Raw genomic sequence first — 25,790 nt, forward strand, 5'->3', positions numbered from 1 at the left:
TCCCAGGGACACCGCGGCCCCGGCCACCTCCCTCACGGCCACTCTGCCCTCTGCCTCCGCTGCACACACCAGCGGGGCTGCTAGCACCCTCCTGGTGACCACACCCATGCCCACAGCACCGCCAAGCGCTCCGGTCCTCAACTCTTCCACCATCTACTCCACCGGGAGCACCCTCACGTCCGCATTCACCTCACCCCTCCCGGCCTCCGCCCCGCTGCAGACATCCACGACTCTCCCTGCCTCCTCTGTCAGGACGGGAGCCCCCAGCTCCACGCCCGCCACCACCGAGGCCACATCCAGCCGTGCCGCGGGTCCATCCACCGCCACCTCCGCCGTCCACCTCGGCTCCACACTCGCTCTGCCCGGCACCTCAGCCACACCCACACCCACACCCACGGCCACGGCCGCGGCCGCGGCCACCCCCACAACCGGGACCATCTCCTCCGGCCCCACCACCCACCACACACACAGCACCTTCCCTGTCCAGGCAACCTCGGCCAGCACGCCGGCCGCCACCTCCATCTTCACCACTCCCCGCAGCACGGCGACTCCCTTCCGCTCCAGCACCATTCCAGCCACATCGCTAGGCGCCTCCTCCCCGGCCTCCGGCAGTAGCAGGGCCACACCGAGCGAGGGTGCCCGCTCACCTGCCCCGAGCACCAGTGTGCCGCCCCCGCAGCCCACCACCACGGGGACGCCTCCCAGTGACACCTCTAGCCAGCCTGTCGCCCCGGAGGTGCCCTCTGCGCCGTCAGTCACATCCTCCGCCACGCCCAGCAGCACACTCTATGCTCCCGCGTCCACCACCTCGACTCCCCTGGCCACCAATACCCTGACCTCGTCCACGGGGGTGCCTCGCTCCCCTCCAGCTGCCCCCAGCACAGAGCCAGCCTCCGCCTCCACCCCGAACACCAGCCCTCTGCCCACCGACATGACCACACTCCCCACCACCCACACCACGGCCGGGCCCTCGCCGCCCGCCGGCACTCCCACCGGCTCCACCACGCAGCTCGCCACTCCCAGGGACACCGCGGCCCCGGCCACCTCCCTCACGGCCACTCTGCCCTCTGCCTCCGCTGCACACACCAGCGGGGCTGCTAGCACCCTCCTGGTGACCACACCCATGCCCACAGCACCGCCAAGCGCTCCGGTCCTCACCTCTTCCACCATCTACTCCACCGGGAGCACCCTCACGTCCGCATTCACCTCACCCCTCCCGGCCTCCGCCCCGCTGCAGACATCCACGACTCTCCCTGCCTCCTCTGTCAGGACGGGAGCCCCCAGCTCCACGCCCGCCACCACCGAGGCCACATCCAGCGGTCCCGCGGGTCCACCCACCGCCACCTCCGCCGACCACCTCGGCTCCACACTCGCTCTGCCCGGCACCTCAGCCACACCCACAACCACACCCACGGCCACGGCCGCGGCCGCGGCCACCCCCACCACCGGGACCACCTCCTCCGGACCCACCACCCACCACACACACAGCACCTTCCCTGTCCAGGCAACCTCGGCCAGCACGCCGGCCGCCACCTCCATCTTCACCACTCCCCGCAGCACAGCGACTCCCTTCCGCTCCAGCACCATTCCAGCCACATCGCTAGGCGCCTCCTCCCCGGCCTCCGGCAGTAGCAGGGCCACACCGAGCGAGGGTGCCCGCTCACCTGCCCCGAGCACCAGTGTGCCGCCCCCGCAGCCCACCACCACGGGGACGCCTCCCAGTGACACCTCTAGCCAGCCTGTCGCCCCGGAGGTGCCCTCTGCGCCGTCAGTCACATCCTCCGCCACGCCCAGCAGCACACTCTATGCTCCCGCGTCCACCACCTCGACTCCCCTGGCCACCAATACCCTGACCTCGTCCACGGGGGTGCCTCGCTCCCCTCCAGCTGCCCCCAGCACAGAGCCAGCCTCCGCCTCCACCCCGAACACCAGCCCTCTGCCCACCGACATGACCACACTCCCCACCACCCACACCACGGCCGGCCCGTCGCCGCCCGCTGGCACTCCCACCGGCTCCACCACGCAGCTCGCCACTCCCAGGGACACCGCGGCCCCGGCCACCTCCCTCACGGCCACTCTGCCCTCTGCCTCCGCTGCACACACCAGCGGGGCTGCTAGCACCCTCCTGGTGACCACACCCATGCCCACAGCACCGCCAAGCGCTCGGGTCCTCACCTCTTCCACCATCTACTCCACCGGGAGCACCCTCACGTCCGCATTCACCTCACCCCTCCCGGCCTCCGCCCCGCTGCAGACATCCACGACTCTCCCTGCCTCCTCTGTCAGGACGGGAGCCCTCAGCTCCACGCCCGCCACCACCGAGGCCACATCCAGCCGTCCCGCGGGTCCATCCACCGCCACCTCCGCCGTCCACCTCGGCTCCACACTCGCTCTGCCCGGCACCTCAGCCACACCCACACCCACACCCACGGCCACGGCCGCGGCCGCGGCCACTCCCACCACCGGGACCACCTCCTCCGGCCCCACCACCCACCACACACACAGCACCTTCCCTGTCCAGGCAACCTCGGCCACCACGCCGGCCGCCACCTCCATCTTCACCACTCCCCGCAGCACGGCGACTCCCTTCCGCTCCAGCACCATTCCAGCCACATCGCTAGGCGCCTCCTCCCCGGCCTCCGGCAGTAGCAGGGCCACACCGAGCGAGGGTGCCCGCTCACCTGCCCCGAGCACCAGTGTGCCGCCCCCGCAGCCCACCACCACGGGGACGCCTCCCAGTGACACCTCTAGCCAGCCTGTCGCCCCGGAGGTGCCCTCTGCGCCGTCAGTCACATCCTCCGCCACGCCCAGCAGCACACTCTATGCTCCCGCGTCCACCACCTCGACTCCCCTGGCCACCAATACCCTGACCTCGTCCACGGGGGTGCCTCGCTCCCCTCCAGCTGCCCCCAGCACAGAGCCAGCCTCCGCCTCCACCCCGAACACCAGCCCTCTGCCCACCGACATGACCACACTCCCCACCACCCACACCACGGCCGGGCCCTCGCCGCCCGCCGGCACTCCCACCGGCTCCACCACGCAGCTCGCCACTCCCAGGGACACCGCGGCCCCGGCCACCTCCCTCACGGCCACTCTGCCCTCTGCCTCCGCTGCACACACCAGCGGGGCTGCTAGCACCCTCCTGGTGACCACACCCATGCCCACAGCACCGCCAAGCGCTCCGGTCCTCACCTCTTCCACCATCTACTCCACCGGGAGCACCCTCACGTCCGCATTCACCTCACCCCTCCCGGCCTCCGCCCCGCTACAGACATCCACGACTCTCCCTGCCTCCTCTGTCAGGACGGGAGCCCCCAGCTCCACGCCCGCCACCACCGAGGCCACATCCAGCGGTCCCGCGGGTCCACCCACCGCCACCTCCGCCGACCACCTCGGCTCCACACTCGCTCTGCCCGGCACCTCAGCCACACCCACAACCACACCCACGGCCACGGCCGCGGCCGCGGCCACCCCCACCACCGGGACCACCTCCTCCGGACCCACCACCCACCACACACACAGCACCTTCCCTGTCCAGGCAACCTCGGCCAGCACGCCGGCCGCCACCTCCATCTTCACCACTCCCCGCAGCACAGCGACTCCCTTCCGCTCCAGCACCATTCCAGCCACATCGCTAGGCGCCTCCTCCCCGGCCTCCGGCAGTAGCAGGGCCACACCGAGCGAGGGTGCCCGCTCACCTGCCCCGAGCACCAGTGTGCCGCCCCCGCAGCCCACCACCACGGGGACGCCTCCCAGTGACACCTCTAGCCAGCCTGTCGCCCCGGAGGTGCCCTCTGCGCCGTCAGTCACATCCTCCGCCACGCCCAGCAGCACACTCTATGCTCCCGCGTCCACCACCTCGACTCCCCTGGCCACCAATACCCTGACCTCGTCCACGGGGGTGCCTCGCTCCCCTCCAGCTGCCCCCAGCACAGAGCCAGCCTCCGCCTCCACCCCGAACACCAGCCCTCTGCCCACCGACATGACCACACTCCCCACCACCCACACCACGGCCGGCCCGTCGCCGCCCGCTGGCACTCCCACCGGCTCCACCACGCAGCTCGCCACTCCCAGGGACACCGCGGCCCCGGCCACCTCCCTCACGGCCACTCTGCCCTCTGCCTCCGCTGCACACACCAGCGGGGCTGCTAGCACCCTCCTGGTGACCACACCCATGCCCACAGCACCGCCAAGCGCTCGGGTCCTCACCTCTTCCACCATCTACTCCACCGGGAGCACCCTCACGTCCGCATTCACCTCACCCCTCCCGGCCTCCGCCCCGCTGCAGACATCCACGACTCTCCCTGCCTCCTCTGTCAGGACGGGAGCCCCCAGCTCCACGCCCGCCACCACCGAGGCCACATCCAGCCGTCCCGCGGGTCCATCCACCGCCACCTCCGCCGTCCACCTCGGCTCCACACTCGCTCTGCCCGCCACCTCAGCCACACCCACACCCACACCCACGGCCACGGCCGCGGCCGCGGCCACCCCCACCACCGGGACCATCTCCTCCGGCCCCACCACCCACCACACACACAGCACCTTCCCTGTCCAGGCAACCTCGGCCAGCACGCCGGCCGCCACCTCCATCTTCACCACTCCCCGCAGCACGGCGACTCCCTTCCGCTCCAGCACCATTCCAGCCACATCGCTAGGCGCCTCCTCCCCGGCCTCCGGCAGTAGCAGGGCCACACCGAGCGAGGGTGCCCGCTCACCTGCCCCGAGCACCAGTGTGCCGCCCCCGCAGCCCACCACCACGGGGACGCCTCCCAGTGACACCTCTAGCCAGCCTGTCGCCCCGGAGGTGCCCTCTGCGCCGTCAGTCACATCCTCCGCCACGCCCAGCAGCACACTCTATGCTCCCGCGTCCACCACCTCGACTCCCCTGGCCACCAATACCCTGACCTCGTCCACGGGGGTGCCTCGCTCCCCTCCAGCTGCCCCCAGCACAGAGCCAGCCTCCGCCTCCACCCCGAACACCAGCCCTCTGCCCACCGACATGACCACACTCCCCACCACCCACACCACGGCCGGCCCCTCGCCGCCCGCCGGCACTCCCACCGGCTCCACCACGCAGCTCGCCACTCCCAGGGACACCGCGGCCCCGGCCACCTCCCTCACGGCCACTCTGCCCTCTGCCTCCGCTGCACACACCAGCGGGGCTGCTAGCACCCTCCTGGTGACCACACCCATGCCCACAGCACCGCCAAGCGCTCCGGTCCTCACCTCTTCCACCATCTACTCCACCGGGAGCACCCTCACGTCCGCATTCACCTCACCCCTCCCGGCCTACGCCCCGCTGCAGACATCCACGACTCTCCCTGCCTCCTCTGTCAGGACGGGAGCCCCCAGCTCCACGCCCGCCACCACCGAGGCCACATCCAGCCGTCCCGCGGGTCCATCCACCGCCACCTCCGCCGTCCACCTCGGCTCCACACTCGCTCTGCCCGGCACCTCAGCCACACCCACACCCACACCCACGGCCACGGCCGCGGCCGCGGCCACCCCCCCCACCGGGACCACCTCCTCCGGCCCCACCACCCACCACACACACAGCACCTTCCCTGTCCAGGCAACCTCGGCCAGCACGCCGGCCGCCACCTCCATCTTCACCACTCCCCGCAGCACGGCGACTTACTTCCGCTCCAGCACCATTCCAGCCACATCGCTAGGCGCCTCCTCCCCGGCCTCCGGCAGTATCAGGGCCACACAGAGCGAGGGTGCCCGCTCACCTGCCCCGAGCACCAGTGTGCCGCCCCCGCAGCCCACCACCACGGGGACGCCTCCCAGTGACACCTCTAGCCAGCCTGTCGCCCCGGAGGTGCCCTCTGCGCCGTCAGTCACATCCTCCGCCACGCCCAGCAGCACACTCTATGCTCCCGCGTCCACCACCTCGACTCCCCTGGCCACCAATACCCTGACCTCGTTCACGGGGGTGCCTCGCTCCCCTCCAGCTGCCCCCAGCACAGAGCCAGCCTCCGCCTCCACCCCGAACACCAGCCCTCTGCCCACCGACATGACCACACTCCCCACCACCCACACCACGGCCGGCCCCTCGCCGCCCGCCGGCACTCCCACCGGCTCCACCACGCAGCTCGCCACTCCCAGGGACACCGCGGCCCCGGCCACCTCCCTCACGGCCACTCTGCCCTCTGCCTCCGCTGCACACACCAGCGGGGCTGCTAGCACCCTCCTGGTGACCACACCCATGCCCACAGCACCGCCAAGCGCTCCGGTCCTCACCTCTTCCACCATCTACTCCACCGGGAGCAGCCTCACGTCCGCATTCACCTCACCCCTCCCGGCCTCCGCCCCGCTGCAGACATCCACGACTCTCCCTGCCTCCTCTGTCAGGACGGGAGCCCTCAGCTCCACGCCCGCCACCACCGAGGCCACATCCAGCCGTCCCGCGGGTCCATCCACCGCCACCTCCGCCGTCCACCTCGGCTCCACACTCGCTCTGCCCGGCACCTCAGCCACACCCACACCCACACCCACGGCCACGGCCGCGGCCGCGGCCACCCCCACCACCGGGACCACCTCCTCCGGCCCCACCACCCACCACACACACAGCACCTTCCCTGTCCAGGCAACCTCGGCCACCACGCCGGCCGCCACCTCCATCTTCACCACTCCCCGCAGCACGGCGACTCCCTTCCGCTCCAGCACCATTCCAGCCACATCGCTAGGCGCCTCCTCCCCGGCCTCCGGCAGTAGCAGGGCCACACCGAGCGAGGGTGCCCGCTCACCTGCCCCGAGCACCAGTGTGCCGCCCCCGCAGCCCACCACCACGGGGACGCCTCCCAGTGACACCTCTAGCCAGCCTGTCGCCCCGGAGGTGCCCTCTGCGCCGTCAGTCACATCCTCCGCCACGCCCAGCAGCACACTCTATGCTCCCGCGTCCACCACCTCGACTCCCCTGGCCACCAATACCCTGACCTCGTCCACGGGGGTGCCTCGCTCCCCTCCAGCTGCCCCCAGCACAGAGCCAGCCTCCGCCTCCACCCCGAACACCAGCCCTCTGCCCACCGACATGACCACACTCCCCACCACCCACACCACGGCCGGGCCCTCGCCGCCCGCCGGCACTCCCACCGGCTCCACCACGCAGCTCGCCACTCCCAGGGACACCGCGGCCCCGGCCACCTCCCTCACGGCCACTCTGCCCTCTGCCTCCGCTGCACACACCAGCGGGGCTGCTAGCACCCTCCTGGTGACCACACCCATGCCCACAGCACCGCCAAGCGCTCCGGTCCTCACCTCTTCCACCATCTACTCCACCGGGAGCACCCTCACGTCCGCATTCACCTCACCCCTCCCGGCCTCCGCCCCGCTGCAGACATCCACGACTCTCCCTGCCTCCTCTGTCAGGACGGGAGCCCCCAGCTCCACGCCCGCCACCACCGAGGCCACATCCAGCCGTCCCGCGGGTCCATCCACCGCCACCTCCGCCGTCCACCTCGGCTCCACACTCGCTCTGCCCGGCACCTCAGCCAAACCCACACCCACACCCACGGCCACGGCCGCGGCCGCGGCCACCCCCACCACCGGGACCACTTCCTCCGGCCCCACCACCCACCACACACACAGCACCTTCCCTGTCCAGGCAACCTCGGCCAGCACGCCGGCCGCCACCTCCATCTTCACCACTCCCCGCAGCACGGCGACTCCCTTTCGCTCCAGCACCATTCCAGCCACATCGCTAGGCGCCTCCTCCCCGGCCTCCGGCAGTAGCAGGGCCACACCGAGCGAGGGTGCCCGCTCACCTGCCCCGAGCACCAGTGTGCCGCCCCCGCAGCCCACCACCACGGGGACGCCTCCCAGTGACACCTCTAGCCAGCCTGTCGCCCCGGAGGTGCCCTCTGCGCCGTCAGTCACATCCTCCGCCACGCCCAGCAGCACACTCTATGCTCCCGCGTCCACCACCTCGACTCCCCTGGCCACCAATACCCTGACCTCGTCCACGGGGGTGCCTCGCTCCCCTCCAGCTGCCCCCAGCACAGAGCCAGCCTCCGCCTCCACCCCGAACACCAGCCCTCTGCCCACCGACATGACCACACTCCCCACCACCCACATCACGGCCGGCCCGTCGCCGCCCGCCGGCACTCCCACCGGCTCCACCACGCAGCTCGCCACTCCCAGGGACACCGCGGCCCCGGCCACCTCCCTCACGGCCACTCTGCCCTCTGCCTCCGCTGCACACACCAGCGGGGCTGCTAGCACCCTCCTGGTGACCACACCCATGCCCACAGCACCGCCAAGCGCTCCGGTCCTCACCTCTTCCACCATCTACTCCACCGGGAGCACCCTCACGTCCGCATTCACCTCACCCCTCCCGGCCTCCGCCCCGCTGCAGACATCCACGACTCTCCCTGCCTCCTCTGTCAGGACGGGAGCCCCCAGCTCCACGCCCGCCACCACCGAGGCCACATCCAGCCGTCCCGCGGGTCCATCCACCGCCACCTCCGCCGTCCACCTCGGCTCCACACTCGCTCTGCCCGGCACCTCAGCCACACCCACACCCACACCCACGGCCACGGCCGCGGCCGCGGCCACCCCCACCACCGGGACCACCTCCTCCGGCCCCACCACCCACCACACACACAGCACCTTCCCTGTCCAGGCAACCTCGGCCAGCACGCCGGCCGCCACCTCCATCTTCACCACTCCCCGCAGCACGGCGACTTACTTCCGCTCCAGCACCATTCCAGCCACATCGCTAGGCGCCTCCTCCCCGGCCTCCGGCAGTAGCAGGGCCACACAGAGCGAGGGTGCCCGCTCACCTGCCCCGAGCACCAGTGTGCCGCCCCCGCAGCCCACCACCACGGGGACGCCTCCCAGTGACACCTCTAGCCAGCCTGTCGCCCCGGAGGTGCCCTCTGCGCCGTCAGTCACATCCTCCGCCACGCCCAGCAGCACACTCTATGCTCCCGCGTCCACCACCTCGACTCCCCTGGCCACCAATACCCTGACCTCGTTCACGGGGGTGCCTCGCTCCCCTCCAGCTGCCCCCAGCACAGAGCCAGCCTCCGCCTCCACCCCGAACACCAGCCCTCTGCCCACCGACATGACCACACTCCCCACCACCCACACCACGGCCGGCCCCTCGCCGCCCGCCGGCACTCCCACCGGCTCCACCACGCAGCTCGCCACTCCCAGGGACACCGCGGCCCCGGCCACCTCCCTCACGGCCACTCTGCCCTCTGCCTCCGCTGCACACACCAGCGGGGCTGCTAGCACCCTCCTGGTGACCACATCCATGCCCACAGCACCGCCAAGCGCTCCGGTCCTCACCTCTTCCACCATCTACTCCACCGGGAGCAGCCTCACGTCCGCATTCACCTCACCCCTCCCGGCCTCCGCCCCGCTGCAGACATCCACGACTCTCCCTGCCTCCTCTGTCAGGAAGGGAGCCCCCAGCTCCACGCCCGCCACCACCGAGGCCACATCCAGCCGTGCCGCGGGTCCATCCACCGCCACCTCCGCCGTCCACCTCGGCTCCACACTCGCTCTGCCCGGCACCTCAGCCACACCCACACCCACACCCACAGCCACGGCCGCGGCCGCGGCCACCCCCACCACCGGGACCACCTCCTCCGGCCCCACCACCCACCACACACACAGCACCTTCCCTGTCCAGGCAACCTCGGCCAGCACGCCGGCCGCCACCTCCATCTTCACCACTCCCCGCAGCACGGCGACTCCCTTCCGCTCCAGCACCATTCCAGCCACATCGCTAGGCGCCTCCTCCCCGGCCTCCGGCAGTAGCAGGGCCACACCGAGCGAGGGTGCCCGCTCACCTGCCCCGAGCACCAGTGTGCCGCCCCCGCAGCCCACCACCACGGGGACGCCTCCCAGTGACACCTCTAGCCAGCCTGTCGCCCCGGAGGTGCCCTCTGCGCCGTCAGTCACATCCTCCGCCACGCCCAGCAGCACACTCTATGCTCCCGCGTCCACCACCTCGACTCCCCTGGCCACCAATACCCTGACCTCGTCCACGGGGGTGCCTCGCTCCCCTCCAGCTGCCCCCAGCACAGAGCCAGCCTCCGCCTCCACCCCGAACACCAGCCCTCTGCCCACCGACATGACCACACTCCCCACCACCCACACCACGGCCGGCCCGTCGCCGCCCGCTGGCACTCCCACCGGCTCCACCACGCAGCTCGCCACTCCCAGGGACACCGCGGCCCCGGCCACCTCCCTCACGGCCACTCTGCCCTCTGCCTCCGCTGCACACACCAGCGGGGCTGCTAGCACCCTCCTGGTGACCACACCCATGCCCACAGCACCGCCAAGCGCTCCGGTCCTCACCTCTTCCACCATCTACTCCACCGGGAGCACCCTCACGTCCGCATTCACCTCACCCCTCCCGGCCTCCGCCCCGCTGCAGACATCCACGACTCTCCCTGCCTCCTCTGTCAGGACGGGAGCCCCCAGCTCCATGCCCGCCACCACCGAGGCCACATCCAGCCGTCCCGCGGGTCCATCCACCGCCACCTCCGCCGTCCACCTCGGCTCCACACTCGCTCTGCCCGGCACCTCAGCCACACCCACACCCACACCCACGGCCACGGCCGCGGCCGCGGCCACCCCCACCACCGGGACCATCTCCTCCGGCCCCACCACCCACCACACACACAGCACCTTCCCTGTCCAGGCAACCTCGGCCAGCACGCCGGCCGCCACCTCCATCTTCACCACTCCCCGCAGCACGGCGACTCCCTTCCGCTCCAGCACCATTCCAGCCACATCGCTAGGCGCCTCCTCCCCGGCCTCCGGCAGTAGCAGGGCCACACCGAGCGAGGGTGCCCGCTCACCTGCCCCGAGCACCAGTGTGCCGCCCCCGCAGCCCACCACCACGGGGACGCCTCCCAGTGACACCTCTAGCCAGCCTGTCGCCCCGGAGGTGCCCTCTGCGCCGTCAGTCAGATCCTCCGCCACGCCCAGCAGCACACTCTATGCTCCCGCGTCCACCACCTCGACTCCCCTGGCCACCAATACCCTGACCTCGTCCACGGGGGTGCCTCGCTCCCCTCCAGCTGCCCCCAGCACAGAGCCAGCCTCCGCCTCCACCCCGAACACCAGCCCTCTGCCCACCGACATGACCACACTCCCCACCACCCACACCACGGCCGGCCCCTCGCCGCCCGCCGGCACTCCCACCGGCTCCACCACGCAGCTCGCCACTCCCAGGGACACCGCGGCCCCGGCCACCTCCCTCACGGCCACTCTGCCCTCTGCCTCCGCTGCACACACCAGCGGGGCTGCTAGCACCCTCCTGGTGACCACACCCATGCCCACAGCACCGCCAAGCGCTCCGGTCCTCACCTCTTCCACCATCTACTCCACCGGGAGCACCCTCATGTCCGCATTCACCTCACCCCTCCCGGCCTCCGCCCCGCTGCAGACATCCACGACTCTCCCTGCCTCCTCTGTCAGGACGGGAGCCCCCAGCTCCACGCCCGCCACCACCGAGGCCACATCCAGCGGTCCCGCGGGTCCATCCACCGCCACCTCCGCCGTCCACCTCGGCTCCACACTCGCTCTGCCCGGCACCTCACCCACACCCACACCCACACCCACGGCCACGTCCGCGGCCGCAGCCACCCCCACCACCGGGACCACCTCCTCCGGCCCCACCACCCACCACACACACAGCACCTTCCCTGTCCAGGCAACCTCGGCCAGCACGCCGGCCGCCACCTCCATCTTCACCACTCCCCGCAGCACGGCGACTCCCTTCCGCTCCAGCACCATTCCAGCCACATCGCTAGGCGCCTCCTCCCCGGCCTCCGGCAGTAGCAGGGCCACACCGAGCGAGGGTGCCCGCTCACCTGCCCCGAGCACCAGTGTGCCGCCCCCGCAGCCCACCACCACGGGGACGCCTCCCAGTGACACCTCTAGCCAGCCTGTCGCCCCGGAGGTGCCCTCTGCGCCGTCAGTCACATCCTCCGCCACGCCCAGCAGCACACTCTATGCTCCCGCGTCCACCACCTCGACTCCCCTGGCCACCAATACCCTGACCTCGTCCACGGGGGTGCCTCGCTCCCCTCCAGCTGCCCCCAGCACAGAGCCAGCCTCCGCCTCCACCCCGAACACCAGCCCTCTGCCCACCGACATGACCACACTCCCCACCACCCACACCACGGCCGGCCCGTCGCCGCCCGCTGGCACTCCCACCGGCTCCACCACGCAGCTCGCCACTCCCAGGGACACCGCGGCCCCGGCCACCTCCCTCACGGCCACTCTGCCCTCTGCCTCCGCTGCACACACCAGCGGGGCTGCTAGCACCCTCCTGGTGACCACACCCATGCCCACAGCACCGCCAAGCGCTCGGGTCCTCACCTCTTCCACCATCTACTCCACCGGGAGCACCCTCACGTCCGCATTCACCTCACCCCTCCCGGCCTCCGCCCCGCTGCAGACATCCACGACTCTCCCTGCCTCCTCTGTCAGGACGGGAGCCCCCAGCTCCACGCCCGCCACCACCGAGGCCACATCCAGCCGTCCCGCGGGTCCATCCACCGCCACCTCCGCCGTCCACCTCGGCTCCACACTCGCTCTGCCCGGCACCTCAGCCACACCCACACCCACACCCACGGCCACGGCCGCGGCCGCGGCCACCCCCACCACCGGGACCATCTCCTCCGGCCCCACCACCCACCACACACACAGCACCTTCCCTGTCCAGGCAACCTCGGCCAGCACGCCGGCCGCCACCTCCATCTTCACCACTCCCCGCAGCACGGCGACTCCCTTCCGCTCCAGCACCATTCCAGCCACATCGCTAGGCGCCTCCTCCCCGGCCTCCGGCAGTAGCAGGGCCACACCGAGCGAGGGTGCCCGCTCACCTGCCCCGAGCACCAGTGTGCCGCCCCCGCAGCCCACCACCACGGGGACGCCTCCCAGTGACACCTCTAGCCAGCCTGTCGCCCCGGAGGTGCCCTCTGCGCCGTCAGTCACATCCTCCGCCACGCCCAGCAGCACACTCTATGCTCCCGCGTCCACCACCTCGACTCCCCTGGCCACCAATACCCTGACCTCGTCCACGGGGGTGCCTCGCTCCCCTCCAGCTGCCCCCAGCACAGAGCCAGCCTCCGCCTCCACCCCGAACACCAGCCCTCTGCCCACCGACATGACCACACTCCCCACCACCCACACCACGGCCGGCCCCTCGCCGCCCGCCGGCACTCCCACCGGCTCCACCACGCAGCTCGCCACTCCCAGGGACACCGCGGCCCCGGCCACCTCCCTCACGGCCACTCTGCCCTCTGCCTCCGCTGCACACACCAGCGGGGCTGCTAGCACCCTCCTGGTGACCACACCCATGCCCACAGCACCGCCAAGCGCTCCGGTCCTCACCTCTTCCACCATCTACTCCACCGGGAGCACCCTCACGTCCGCATTCACCTCACCCCTCCCGGCCTCCGCCCCGCTGCAGACATCCACGACTCTCCCTGCCTCCTCTGTCAGGACGGGAGCCCCCAGCTCCACGCCCGCCACCACCGAGGCCACATCCAGCCGTCCCGCGGGTCCATCCACCGCCACCTCCGCCGTCCACCTCGGCTCCACACTCGCTCTGCCCGGCACCTCAGCCACACCCACACCCACACCCACGGCCACGGCCGCGGCCGCGGCCACCCCCACCACCGGGACCACCTCCTCCGGCCCCACCACCCACCACACACACAGCACCTTCCCTGTCCAGGCAACCTCGGCCAGCACGCCGGCCGCCACCTCCATCTTCACCACTCCCCGCAGCACGGCGACTTACTTCCGCTCCAGCACCATTCCAGCCACATCGCTAGGCGCCTCCTCCCCGGCCTCCGGCAGTAGCAGGGCCACACAGAGCGAGGGTGCCCACTCACCTGCCCCGAGCACCAGTGTGCCGCCCCCGCAGCCCACCACCACGGGGACGCCTCCCAGTGACACCTCTAGCCAGCCTGTCGCCCCGGAGGTGCCCTCTGCGCCGTCAGTCACATCCTCCGCCACGCCCAGCAGCACACTCTATGCTCCCGCGTCCACCACCTCGACTCCCCTGGCCACCAATACCCTGACCTCGTTCACGGGGGTGCCTCGCTCCCCTCCAGCTGCCCCCAGCACAGAGCCAGCCTCCGCCTCCACCCCGAACACCAGCCCTCTGCCCACCGACATGACCACACTCCCCACCACCCACACCACGGCCGGCCCCTCGCCGCCCGCCGGCACTCCCACCGGCTCCACCACGCAGCTCGCCACTCCCAGGGACACCGCGGCCCCGGCCACCTCCCTCACGGCCACTCTGCCCTCTGCCTCCGCTGCACACACCAGCGGGGCTGCTAGCACCCTCCTGGTGACCACACCCATGCCCACAGCACCGCCAAGCGCTCCGGTCCTCACCTCTTCCACCATCTACTCCACCGGGAGCAGCCTCACGTCCGCATTCACCTCACCCCTCCCGGCCTCCGCCCCGCTGCAGACATCCACGACTCTCCCTGCCTCCTCTGTCAGGACGGGAGCCCTCAGCTCCACGCCCGCCACCACCGAGGCCACATCCAGCCGTCCCGCGGGTCCATCCACCGCCACCTCCGCCGTCCACCTCGGCTCCACACTCGCTCTGCCCGGCACCTCAGCCACACCCACACCCACACCCACGGCCACGGCCGCGGCCGCGGCCACCCCCACCACCGGGACCACCTCCTCCGGCCCCACCACCCACCACACACACAGCACCTTCCCTGTCCAGGCAACCTCGGCCACCACGCCGGCCGCCACCTCCATCTTCACCACTCCCCGCAGCACGGCGACTCCCTTCCGCTCCAGCACCATTCCAGCCACATCGCTAGGCGCCTCCTCCCCGGCCTCCGGCAGTAGCAGGGCCACACCGAGCGAGGGTGCCCGCTCACCTGCCCCGAGCACCAGTGTGCCGCCCCCGCAGCCCACCACCACGGGGACGCCTCCCAGTGACACCTCTAGCCAGCCTGTCGCCCCGGAGGTGCCCTCTGCGCCGTCAGTCACATCCTCCGCCACGCCCAGCAGCACACTCTATGCTCCCGCGTCCACCACCTCGACTCCCCTGGCCACCAATACCCTGACCTCGTCCACGGGGGTGCCTCGCTCCCCTCCAGCTGCCCCCAGCACAGAGCCAGCCTCCGCCTCCACCCCGAACACCAGCCCTCTGCCCACCGACATGACCACACTCCCCACCACCCACACCACGGCCGGGCCCTCGCCGCCCGCCGGCACTCCCACCGGCTCCACCACGCAGCTCGCCACTCCCAGGGACACCGCGGCCCCGGCCACCTCCCTCACGGCCACTCTGCCCTCTGCCTCCGCTGCACACACCAGCGGGGCTGCTAGCACCCTCCTGGTGACCACACCCATGCCCACAGCACCGCCAAGCGCTCCGGTCCTCACCTCTTCCACCATCTACTCCACCGGGAGCACCCTCACGTCCGCATTCACCTCACCCCTCCCGGCCTCCGCCCCGCTGCAGACATCCACGACTCTCCCTGCCTCCTCTGTCAGGACGGGAGCCCCCAGCTCCACGCCCGCCACCACCGAGGCCACATCCAGCCGTCCCGCGGGTCCATCCACCGCCACCTCCGCCGTCCACCTCGGCTCCACACTCGCTCTGCCCGGCACCTCAGCCAAACCCACACCCACACCCACGGCCACGGCCGCGGCCGCGGCCACCCCCACCACCGGGACCACCTCCTCCGGCCCCACCACCCACCACACACACAGCACCTTCCCTGTCCAGGCAACCTCGGCCAGCACGCCGGCCGCCACCTCCATCTTCACCACTCCCCGCAGCACGGCGACTCCCTTTCGCTCCAGCACCATTCCAGCCACATCGCTAGGCGCCTCCTCCCCGGCCTCCGGCAGTAGCAGGGCCACACCGAGCGAGGGTGCCCGCTCACCTGCCCCGAGCACCAGTGTGCCGCCCCCGCAGCCCACCACCACGGGGACGCCTCCCAGTGACACCTCTAGCCAGCCTGTCGCCCCGGAGGTGCCCTCTGCGCCGTCAGTCACATCCTCCGCCACGCCCAGCAGCACACTCTATGCTCCCGCGTCCACCACCTCGACTCCCCTGGCCACCAATACCCTGACCTCGTCCACGGGGGTGCCTCGCTCCCCTCCAGCTGCCCCCAGCACAGAGCCAGCCTCCGCCTCCACCCCGAACACCAGCCCTCTGCCCACCGACATGACCACACTCCCCACCACCCACATCACGGCCGGCCCCTCGCCGCCCGCCGGCACTCCCACCGGCTCCACCACGCAGCTCGCCACTCCCAGGGACACCGCGGCCCCGGCCACCTCCCTCACGGCCACTCTGCCCTCTGCCTCCGCTGCACACACCAGCGGGGCTGCTAGCACCCTCCTGGTGACCACACCCATGCCCACAGCACCGCCAAGCGCTCCGGTCCTCACCTCTTCCACCATCTACTCCACCGGGAGCACCCTCACGTCCGCATTCACCTCACCCCTCCCGGCCTCCGCCCCGCTGCAGACATCCACGACTCTCCCTGCCTCCTCTGTCAGGACGGGAGCCCCCAGCTCCACGCCCGCCACCACCGAGGCCACATCCAGCCGTCCCGCGGGTCCATCCACCGCCACCTCCGCCGTCCACCTCGGCTCCACACTCGCTCTGCCCGGCACCTCAGCCACACCCACACCCACACCCACGGCCACGGCCGCGGCCGCGGCCACCCCCACCACCGGGACCACCTCCTCCGGCCCCACCACCCACCACACACACAGCACCTTCCCTGTCCAGGCAACCTCGGCCAGCACGCCGGCCGCCACCTCCATCTTCACCACTCCCCGCAGCACGGCGACTTACTTCCGCTCCAGCACCATTCCAGCCACATCGCTAGGCGCCTCCTCCCCGGCCTCCGGCAGTAGCAGGGCCACACAGAGCGAGGGTGCCCGCTCACCTGCCCCGAGCACCAGTGTGCAGCCCCCGCAGCCCACCACCACGGGGACGCCTCCCAGTGACACCTCTAGCCAGCCTGTCGCCCCGGAGGTGCCCTCTGCGCCGTCAGTCACATCCTCCGCCACGCCCAGCAGCACACTCTATGCTCCCGCGTCCACCACCACGACTCCCCTGGCCACCAATACCCTGACCTCGTTCACGGGGGTGCCTCGCTCCCCTCCAGCTGCCCCCAGCACAGAGCCAGCCTCCGCCTCCACCCCGAACACCAGCCCTCTGCCCACCGACATGACCACACTCCCCACCACCCACACCACGGCCGGCCCCTCGCCGCCCGCCGGCACTCCCACCGGCTCCACCACGCAGCTCGCCACTCCCAGGGACACCGCGGCCCCGGCCACCTCCCTCACGGCCACTCTGCCCTCTGCCTCCGCTGCACACACCAGCGGGGCTGCTAGCACCCTCCTGGTGACCACATCCATGCCCACAGCACCGCCAAGCGCTCCGGTCCTCACCTCTTCCACCATCTACTCCACCGGGAGCAGCCTCACGTCCTCATTCACCTCACCCCTCCCGGCCTCCGCCCCGCTGCAGACATCCACGACTCTCCCTGCCTCCTCTGTCAGGAAGGGAGCCCCCAGCTCCACGCCCGCCACCACCGAGGCCACATCCAGCCGTGCCGCGGGTCCATCCACCGCCACCTCCGCCGTCCACCTCGGCTCCACACTCGCTCTGCCCGGCACCTCAGCCACACCCACACCCACACCCACAGCCACGGCCGCGGCCGCGGCCACCCCCACCACCGGGACCACCTCCTCCGGCCCCACCACCCACCACACACACAGCACCTTCCCTGTCCAGGCAACCTCGGCCAGCACACCGGCCGCCACCTCCATCTTCACCACTCCCCGCAGCACGGCGACTCCCTTCCGCTCCAGCACCATTCCAGCCACATCGCTAGGCGCCTCCTCCCCGGCCTCCGGCAGTAGCAGGGCCACACCGAGCGAGGGTGCCCGCTCACCTGCCCCGAGCACCAGTGTGCCGCCCCCGCAGCCCACCACCACGGGGACGCCTCCCAGTGACACCTCTAGCCAGCCTGTCGCCCCGGAGGTGCCCTCTGCGCCGTCAGTCACATCCTCCGCCACGCCCAGCAGCACACTCTATGCTCCCGCGTCCACCACCTCGACTCCCCTGGCCACCAATACCCTGACCTCGTCCACGGGGGTGCCTCGCTCCCCTCCAGCTGCCCCAAGCACAGAGCCAGCCTCCGCCTCCACCCCGAACACCAGCCCTCTGCCCACCGACATGACCACACTCCCCACCACCCACACCACGGCCGGCCCGTCGCCGCCCGCTGGCACTCCCACCGGCTCCACCACGCAGCTCGCCACTCCCAGGGACACCGCGGCCCCGGCCACCTCCCTCACGGCCACTCTGCCCTCTGCCTCCGCTGCACACACCAGCGGGGCTGCTAGCACCCTCCTGGTGACCACACCCATGCCCACAGCACCGCCAAGCGCTCCGGTCCTCACCTCTTCCACCATCTACTCCACCGGGAGCACCCTCACGTCCGCATTCACCTCACCCCTCCCGGCCTCCGCCCCGCTGCAGACATCCACGACTCTCCCTGCCTCCTCTGTCAGGACGGGAGCCCCCAGCTCCACGCCCGCCACCACCGAGGCCACATCCAGCGGTCCCGCGGGTCCATCCACCGCCACCTCCGCCGACCACCTCGGCTCCACACTCGCTCTGCCCGGCACCTCAGCCACACCCACACCCACACCCACGGCCACGTCCGCGGCCGCAGCCACCCCCACCACCGGGACCACCTCCTCCGGCCCCACCACCCACCACACACACAGCACCTTCCCTGTCCAGGCAACCTCGGCCAGCACGCCGGCCGCCACCTCCATCTTCACCACTCCCCGCAGCACGGCGACTCCCTTCCGCTCCAGCACCATTCCAGCCACATCGCTAGGCGCCTCCTCCCCGGCCTCCGGCAGTAGCAGGGCCACACCGAGCGAGGGTGCCCGCTCACCTGCCCCGAGCACCAGTGTGCCGCCCCCGCAGCCCACCACCACGGGGACGCCTCCCAGTGACACCTCTAGCCAGCCTGTCGCCCCGGAGGTGCCCTCTGCGCCGTCAGTCACATCCTCCGCCACGCCCAGCAGCACACTCTATGCTCCCGCGTCCACCACCTCGACTCCCCTGGCCACCAATACCCTGACCTCGTTCACGGGGGTGCCTCGCTCCCCTCCAGCTGCCCCCAGCACAGAGCCAGCCTCCGCCTCCACCCCGAACACCAGCCCTCTGCCCACCGACATGACCACACTCCCCACCACCCACACCACGGCCGGCCCCTCGCCGCCCGCCGGCACTCCCACCGGCTCCACCACGCAGCTCGCCACTCCCAGGGACACCGCGGCCCCGACCACCTCCCTCACGTCCACTCTGCCCTCTGCCTCCGCTGCACACACCAGCGGGGCTGCTAGCACCCTCCTGGTGACCACACCCATGCCCACAGCACCGCCAAGCGCTCCGGTCCTCACCTCTTCCACCATCTACTCCACCGGGAGCACCCTCACGTCCGCATTCACCTCACCCCTCCCGGCCTCCGCCCCGCTGCAGACATCCACGACTCTCCCTGCCTCCTCTGTCAGGACGGGAGCCCCCAGCTCCACGCCCGCCACCACCGAGGCCACATCCAGCCGTCCCGCGGGTCCATCCACCGCCACCTCTGCCGACCACCTCGGCTCCACACTCGCTCTGCCCGGCACCTCAGCCACACCCACACCCACACCCACGGCCACGGCCGCGGCCGCGGCCACCCCCACCACCGGGACCACCTCCACCGGCCCCACCTCCCACCACACACACAGCACCTTCCCTGTCCAGGCAACCTCGGCCAGCACGCCGGCCGCCACCTCCATCTTCACCACTCCCCGCAGCACGGCGACTCCCTTCCGCTCCAGCACCATTCCAGCCACATCGCTAGGCGCCTCCTCCCCGGCCTCCGGCAGTAGCAGGGCCACACCGAGCGAGGGTGCCCGCTCACCTGCCCCGAGCACCAGTGTGCCGCCCCCGCAGCCCACCACCACGGGGACGCCTCCCAGTGACACCTCTAGCCAGCCTGTCGCCCCGAAGGTGCCCTCTGCGCCGTCAGTCACATCCTCCGCCACGCCCAGCAGCACACTCTATGCTCCCGCGTCCACCACCTCGACTCCCCTGGCCACCAATACCCTGACCTCGTCCACGGGGGTGCCTCGCTCCCCTCCAGCTGCCCCCAGCACAGAGCCAGCCTCCGCCTCCACCCCGAACACCAGCCCTCTGCCCACCGACATGACCACACTCCCCACCACCCACACCACGGCCGGCCCCTCGCCGCCCGCCGGCACTCCCACCGGCTCCACCACAAAGCTCGCCACTCCCAGGGACACCGCGGCCCCGGCCACCTCCCTCACGGCCACTCTGCCCTCTGCCTCCGCTGCACACACCAGCGGGGCTGCTAGCACCCTCCTGGTGACCACACCCATGCCCACAGCACCGCCAAGCGCTCCGGTCCTCACCTCTTCCACCATCTACTCCACCGGGAGCAGCCTCACGTCCGCATTCACCTCACCCCTCCCGGCCTCTGACCCGCTGCAGACATCCACGACTCTCCCTGCCTCCTCTGTCAGGACGGGAGCCCCCAGCTCCACGCCCGCCACCACCGAGGCCACATCCAGCCGTGCCGCGGGTCCATCCACCGCCACCTCCGCCGTCCACCTCGGCTCCACACTCGCTCTGCCCGGCACCTCAGCCACACCCACACCCACACCCACGGCCACGGCCGCGGCCGCGGCCACCCCCACCACCGGGACCACCTCCTCCGGCCCCACCACCCACCACACACACAGCACCTTCCCTGTCCAGGCAACCTCGGTCAGCACGCCGGCCGCCACCTCCATCTTCACCACTCCCCGCAGCACGGCGACTCCCTTCCGCTCCAGCACCATTCCAGCCACATCGCTAGGCGCCTCCTCCCCGGCCTCCGGCAGTAGCAGGGCCACACCGAGCGAGGGTGCCCGCTCACCTGCCCCGAGCACCAGTGTGCCGCCCCCGCAGCCCACCACCACGGGGACGCCTCCCAGTGACACCTCTAGCCAGCCTGTCGCCCCGGAGGTGCCCTCTGCGCCGTCAGTCACATCCTCCGCCACGCCCAGCAGCACACTCTATGCTCCCGTGTCCACCACCTCGACTCCCCTGGCCACCAATACCCTGACCTCGTCCACGGGGGTGCCTCGCTCCCCTCCAGCTGCCCCCAGCACAGAGCCAGCCTCCGCCTCCACCCCGAACACCAGCCCTCTGCCCACCGACATGACCACACTCCCCACCACCCACACCACGGCCGGCCCCTCGCCGCCCGCCGGCACTCCCACCGGCTCCACCACGCAGCTCGCCACTCCCAGGGACACCGCGGCCCCGGCCACCTCCCTCACGGCCACTCTGCCCTCTGCCTCCGCTGCACACACCAGCGGGGTTGGTAGCACCCTCCTGGTGACCACACCCATGCCCACAGCACCGCCAAGCGCTCCGGTCCTCACCTCTTCCACCATCTACTCCACCGGGAGCACCCTCACGTCCGCATTCACCTCACCCCTCCCGGCCTCCGCCCCGCTGCAGACATCCACGACTCTCCCTGCCTCCTCTGTCAGGACGGGAGCCCCCAGCTCCACGCCCGCCACCACCGAGGCCACATCCAGCCGTCCCGCGGGTCCATCCACCGCCACCTCCGCCGTCCACCTCGGCTCCACACTCGCTCTGCCCGGCACCTCAGCCACACCCACACCCACACCCACGGCCACGGCCGCGGCCGCGGCCACCCCCACCACCGGGACCACCTCCTCCGGCCCCACCACCCACCACACACACAGCACCTTCCCTGTCCAGGCAACCTCGGCCAGCACGCCGGCCGCCACCTCCATCTTCACCACTCCCCGCAGCACGGCGACTCCCTTCCGCTCCAGCACCATTCCAGCCACATCGCTAGGCGCCTCCTCCCCGGCCTCCGGCAGTAGCAGGGCCACACCGAGCGAGGGTGCCCGCTCACCTGCCCCGAGCACCAGTGTGCCGCCCCCGCAGCCCACCACCACGGGGACGCCTCCCAGTGACACCTCTAGCCAGCCTGTCGCCCCGGAGGTGCCCTCTGCGCCGTCAGTCACATCCTCCGCCACGCCCAGCAGCACACTCTATGCTCCCGCGTCCACCACCTCGACTCCCCTGGCCACCAATACCCTGACCTCGTCCACGGGGGTGCCTCGCTCCCCTCCAGCTGCCCCCAGCACAGAGCCAGCCTCCGCCTCCACCCCGAACACCAGCCCTCTGCCCACCGACATGACCACACTCCCCACCACCCACACCACGGCCGGCCCCTCGCCGCCCGCCGGCACTCCCACCGGCTCCACCACGCAGCTCGCCACTCCCAGGGACACCGCGGCCCCGGCCACCTCCCTCACGGCCACTCTGCCCTCTGCCTCCGCTGCACACACCAGCGGGGCTGCTAGCACCCTCCTGGTGACCACACCCATGCCCACAGCACCGCCAAGCGCTCCGGTCCTCACCTCTTCCACCATGTACTCCACCGGGAGCACCCTCACGTCCGCATTCACCTCACCCCTCCCGGCCTCCGCCCCGCTGCAGACATCCACGACTCTCCCTGCCTCCTCTGTCAGGACGGGAGCCCCCAGCTCCACGCCCGCCACCACCGAGGCCACATCCAGCCGTCCCGCGGGTCCATCCACCGCCACCTCCGCCGTCCACCTCGGCTCCACACTCGCTCTGCCCGGCACCTCAGCCACACCCACACCCACACCCACGGCCACGGCCGCGGCCGCGGCCACCCCCACCACCGGGACCACCTCCTCCGGCCCCACCACCCACCACACACACAGCACCTTCCCTGTCCAGGCAACCTCGGCCAGCACGCCGGCCGCCACCTCCATCTTCACCACTCCCCGCAGCACGGCGACTCCCTTCCGCTCCAGCACCATTCCAGCCACATCGCTAGGCGCCTCCTCCCCGGCCTCCGGCAGTAGCAGGGCCACACCGAGCGAGGGTGCCCGCTCACCTGCCCCGAGCACCAGTGTGCCGCCCCCGCAGCCCACCACCACGGGGACGCCTCCCAGTGACACCTCTAGCCAGCCTGTCGCCCCGGAGGTGCCCTCTGCGCCGTCAGTCACATCCTCCGCCACGCCCAGCAGCACACTCTATGCTCCCGCGTCCACCACCTCGACTCCCCTGGCCACCAATACCCTGACCTCGTTCACGGGGGTGCCTCGCTCCCCTCCAGCTGCCCCCAGCACAGAGCCAGCCTCCGCCTCCACCCCGAACACCAGCCCTCTGCCCACCGACATGACCACACTCCCCACCACCCACACCACGGCCGGCCCCTCGCCGCCCGCCGGCACTCCCACCGGCTCCACCACGCAGCTCGCCACTCCCAGGGACACCGCGGCCCCGGCCACCTCCCTCACGGCCACTCTGCCCTCTGCCTCCGCTGCACACACCAGCGGGGCTGCTAGCACCCTCCTGGTGACCACACCCATGCCCACAGCACCGCCAAGCGCTCCGGTCCTCACCTCTTCCACCATCTACTCCACCGGGAGCACCCTCACGTCCGCATTCACCTCACAACTCCCGGCTTCCGCCCCGCTGCAGACATCCACGAGTCTCCCTGCCTCCTCTGTCAGGACGGGAGCCCCCAGCTCCGCGCCCGCCACCACCGAGGCCACATCCAGCGGTCCCGCGGGTCCATCCACCGCCACCTCCGCCGACCACCTCGGCTCCACACTCGCTCTGCCCGGCACCTCAGCCACACCCACACCCACACCCACGGCCACGGCCGCGGCCGCGGCCACCCCCACCACCGGGACCACCTCCTCCGGCCCCACCACCCACCACACACACAGCACCTTCCCTGTCCAGGCAACCTCGGCCAGCACGCCGGCCGCCACCTCCATCTTCACCACTCCCCACAGCACGGCGACTCCCTTCCGCTCCAGCACCATTCCAGCCACATCGCTAGGCGCCTCCTCCCCGGCCTCTGGCAGTAGCAGGGCCACACCGAGCGAGGGTGCCCGCTCACCTGCCCCGAGCACCAGTGTGCCGCCCGCGCAGCCCACCACCACGGGGACGCTTCCCAGTGACACCTCTAGCCAGCCTGTCGCCCCGGAGGTGCCCTCTGCGCCGTCAGTCACATCCTCCGCCACGGCCAGCAGCACACTCTATGCTCCCGCGTCCACCACCTCGACTCCCCTGGCCACCAATACCCTGACCTCGTCCACGGGGGTGCCTCGCTCCCCTCCAGCTGCCCCCAGCACAGAGCCAGCCTCCGCCTCCACCCCGAACACCAGCCCTCTGCCCACCGACATGACCACACTCCCCACCACCCACACCACGGCCGGCCCCTCGCCGCCCGCCGGCACTCCCACCGGCTCCACCACGCAGCTCGCCCCTCCCACGTACACTTCGTCCACGTCCATGACAACTGTGCCCACTACTTCTATCACAGAAACCACCAAGGGCTCTAATACTCATTCGTTAACCACATTCATCCCAACAACATCACAAAGTACCACCGCCCTCACCTCTTCAACCATCTACTCCACCAGCAACACAGCCACATCTCCATTCTCATCATCCCTCCCTGCCACCAACATCCTGCAGACATCCACGACTGCACCTCCCTCCTCTGTCAGTACAGAGGCCCCTACCCCAACACCAGCCACCACCCTGTCCACATCCACGAGTACCACTGGCTCACTGAGCTCCACAAGTTACTTGAGCTCCACACTTGCGCTGTCAAGCACCTCATCCACCACCACAAATAACATCCCATCCTCCCCCACCACCCATAATACAGACACAGCCTTCAGTGTTGTCACAAACTCAGTCACCGTGCCTAGTGAGACATCCACCTCAACTACCACCCACATCACAGCGACTGCCTTCCCCTCTGCCAGCACTCCAGCTACATCTCTAAGCACTTCTTCCATGTCTCCCAGCACTACCAGGACCACTCAGGCAGAAAGTACCACCTCACCTGCCACAAGCACCGATGCACTGCACACAACCACAGTGTCTCCTCCCAGTGACACCTCTAGCCAGCCTGTCACCATGGAGGTGCCCTCTCTGCCATCAGTCACATCCTCTGCCACTCCCGGCAGCACACTATATTCTCCCGCATCCACCACCTCTACTCCCTTTGCCACCAATACCCTGACCTTGTCCATGGGTGTACCTTTATCCACTCCTACCACAAGCACAGAGCCAGCCTCCACTTCCACCAGAAACACGAGCCCTCTATCCACATTGACAACCAAGATCTCCACTCCCTACACCACTTCTGTCCCTTCACCTCACACCAGTACTCCTATCAGGTCCACGACAGAAATCACCACTCCCACAGGCAATGCAGCCCCCACCACGATCACAACCCCTCTGTCCTTGCCCTCCACTACAGAAACCACCCAGGCTGCTAGCACACACTTGGTGACCACACTCATCCCCACAACAGGACAAACCACTCCAATCCTCACCTCTTCAACCACCTACTCCACTGGGACCACGGCCACGTCTGCATTCACTTCATCCCTCCCTGACTCCACCATCCTGCAGACATCCACGCCAGTATCTACATCCTCTGTCAGTGCAGAAGCATCTACCCTGACACCAGCCACCACCCCGTCCACATCCACGAATCCCATTGGTTCCTCCACCTCCAAGCCCGACCTCAGCTCCACACTTGCGCCATCTAGCCCCTCAGCCACCACCACAAATATCATCTCCTTTTCCCCCACTACCCATAATACAGACACAGCCTCTAATATCGTCACAA

The 25,790-nt window shown here is 70.6% G+C and overlaps 1 protein-coding gene across 1 annotated transcript in view; it reads left to right on the forward strand.

Annotated features, from left to right (window-relative positions):
• LOC145532006 (mucin-3A-like) overlaps nucleotides 1-25,790 on the forward strand; it is an 86,627-nt gene that overhangs the window by 53,670 nt on the left and 7,167 nt on the right. The gene's annotated exons all lie outside the window — the stretch shown is intronic.

The sequence above is a fragment of the Giraffa tippelskirchi genome, chromosome 13, assembly GCF_054371585.1.
Source record: "Giraffa tippelskirchi isolate mGirTip1 chromosome 13, T2T-mGirTip1v1.2.pri, whole genome shotgun sequence".
Classification (NCBI taxonomy): Eukaryota; Metazoa; Chordata; class Mammalia; order Artiodactyla; family Giraffidae; genus Giraffa; species Giraffa tippelskirchi.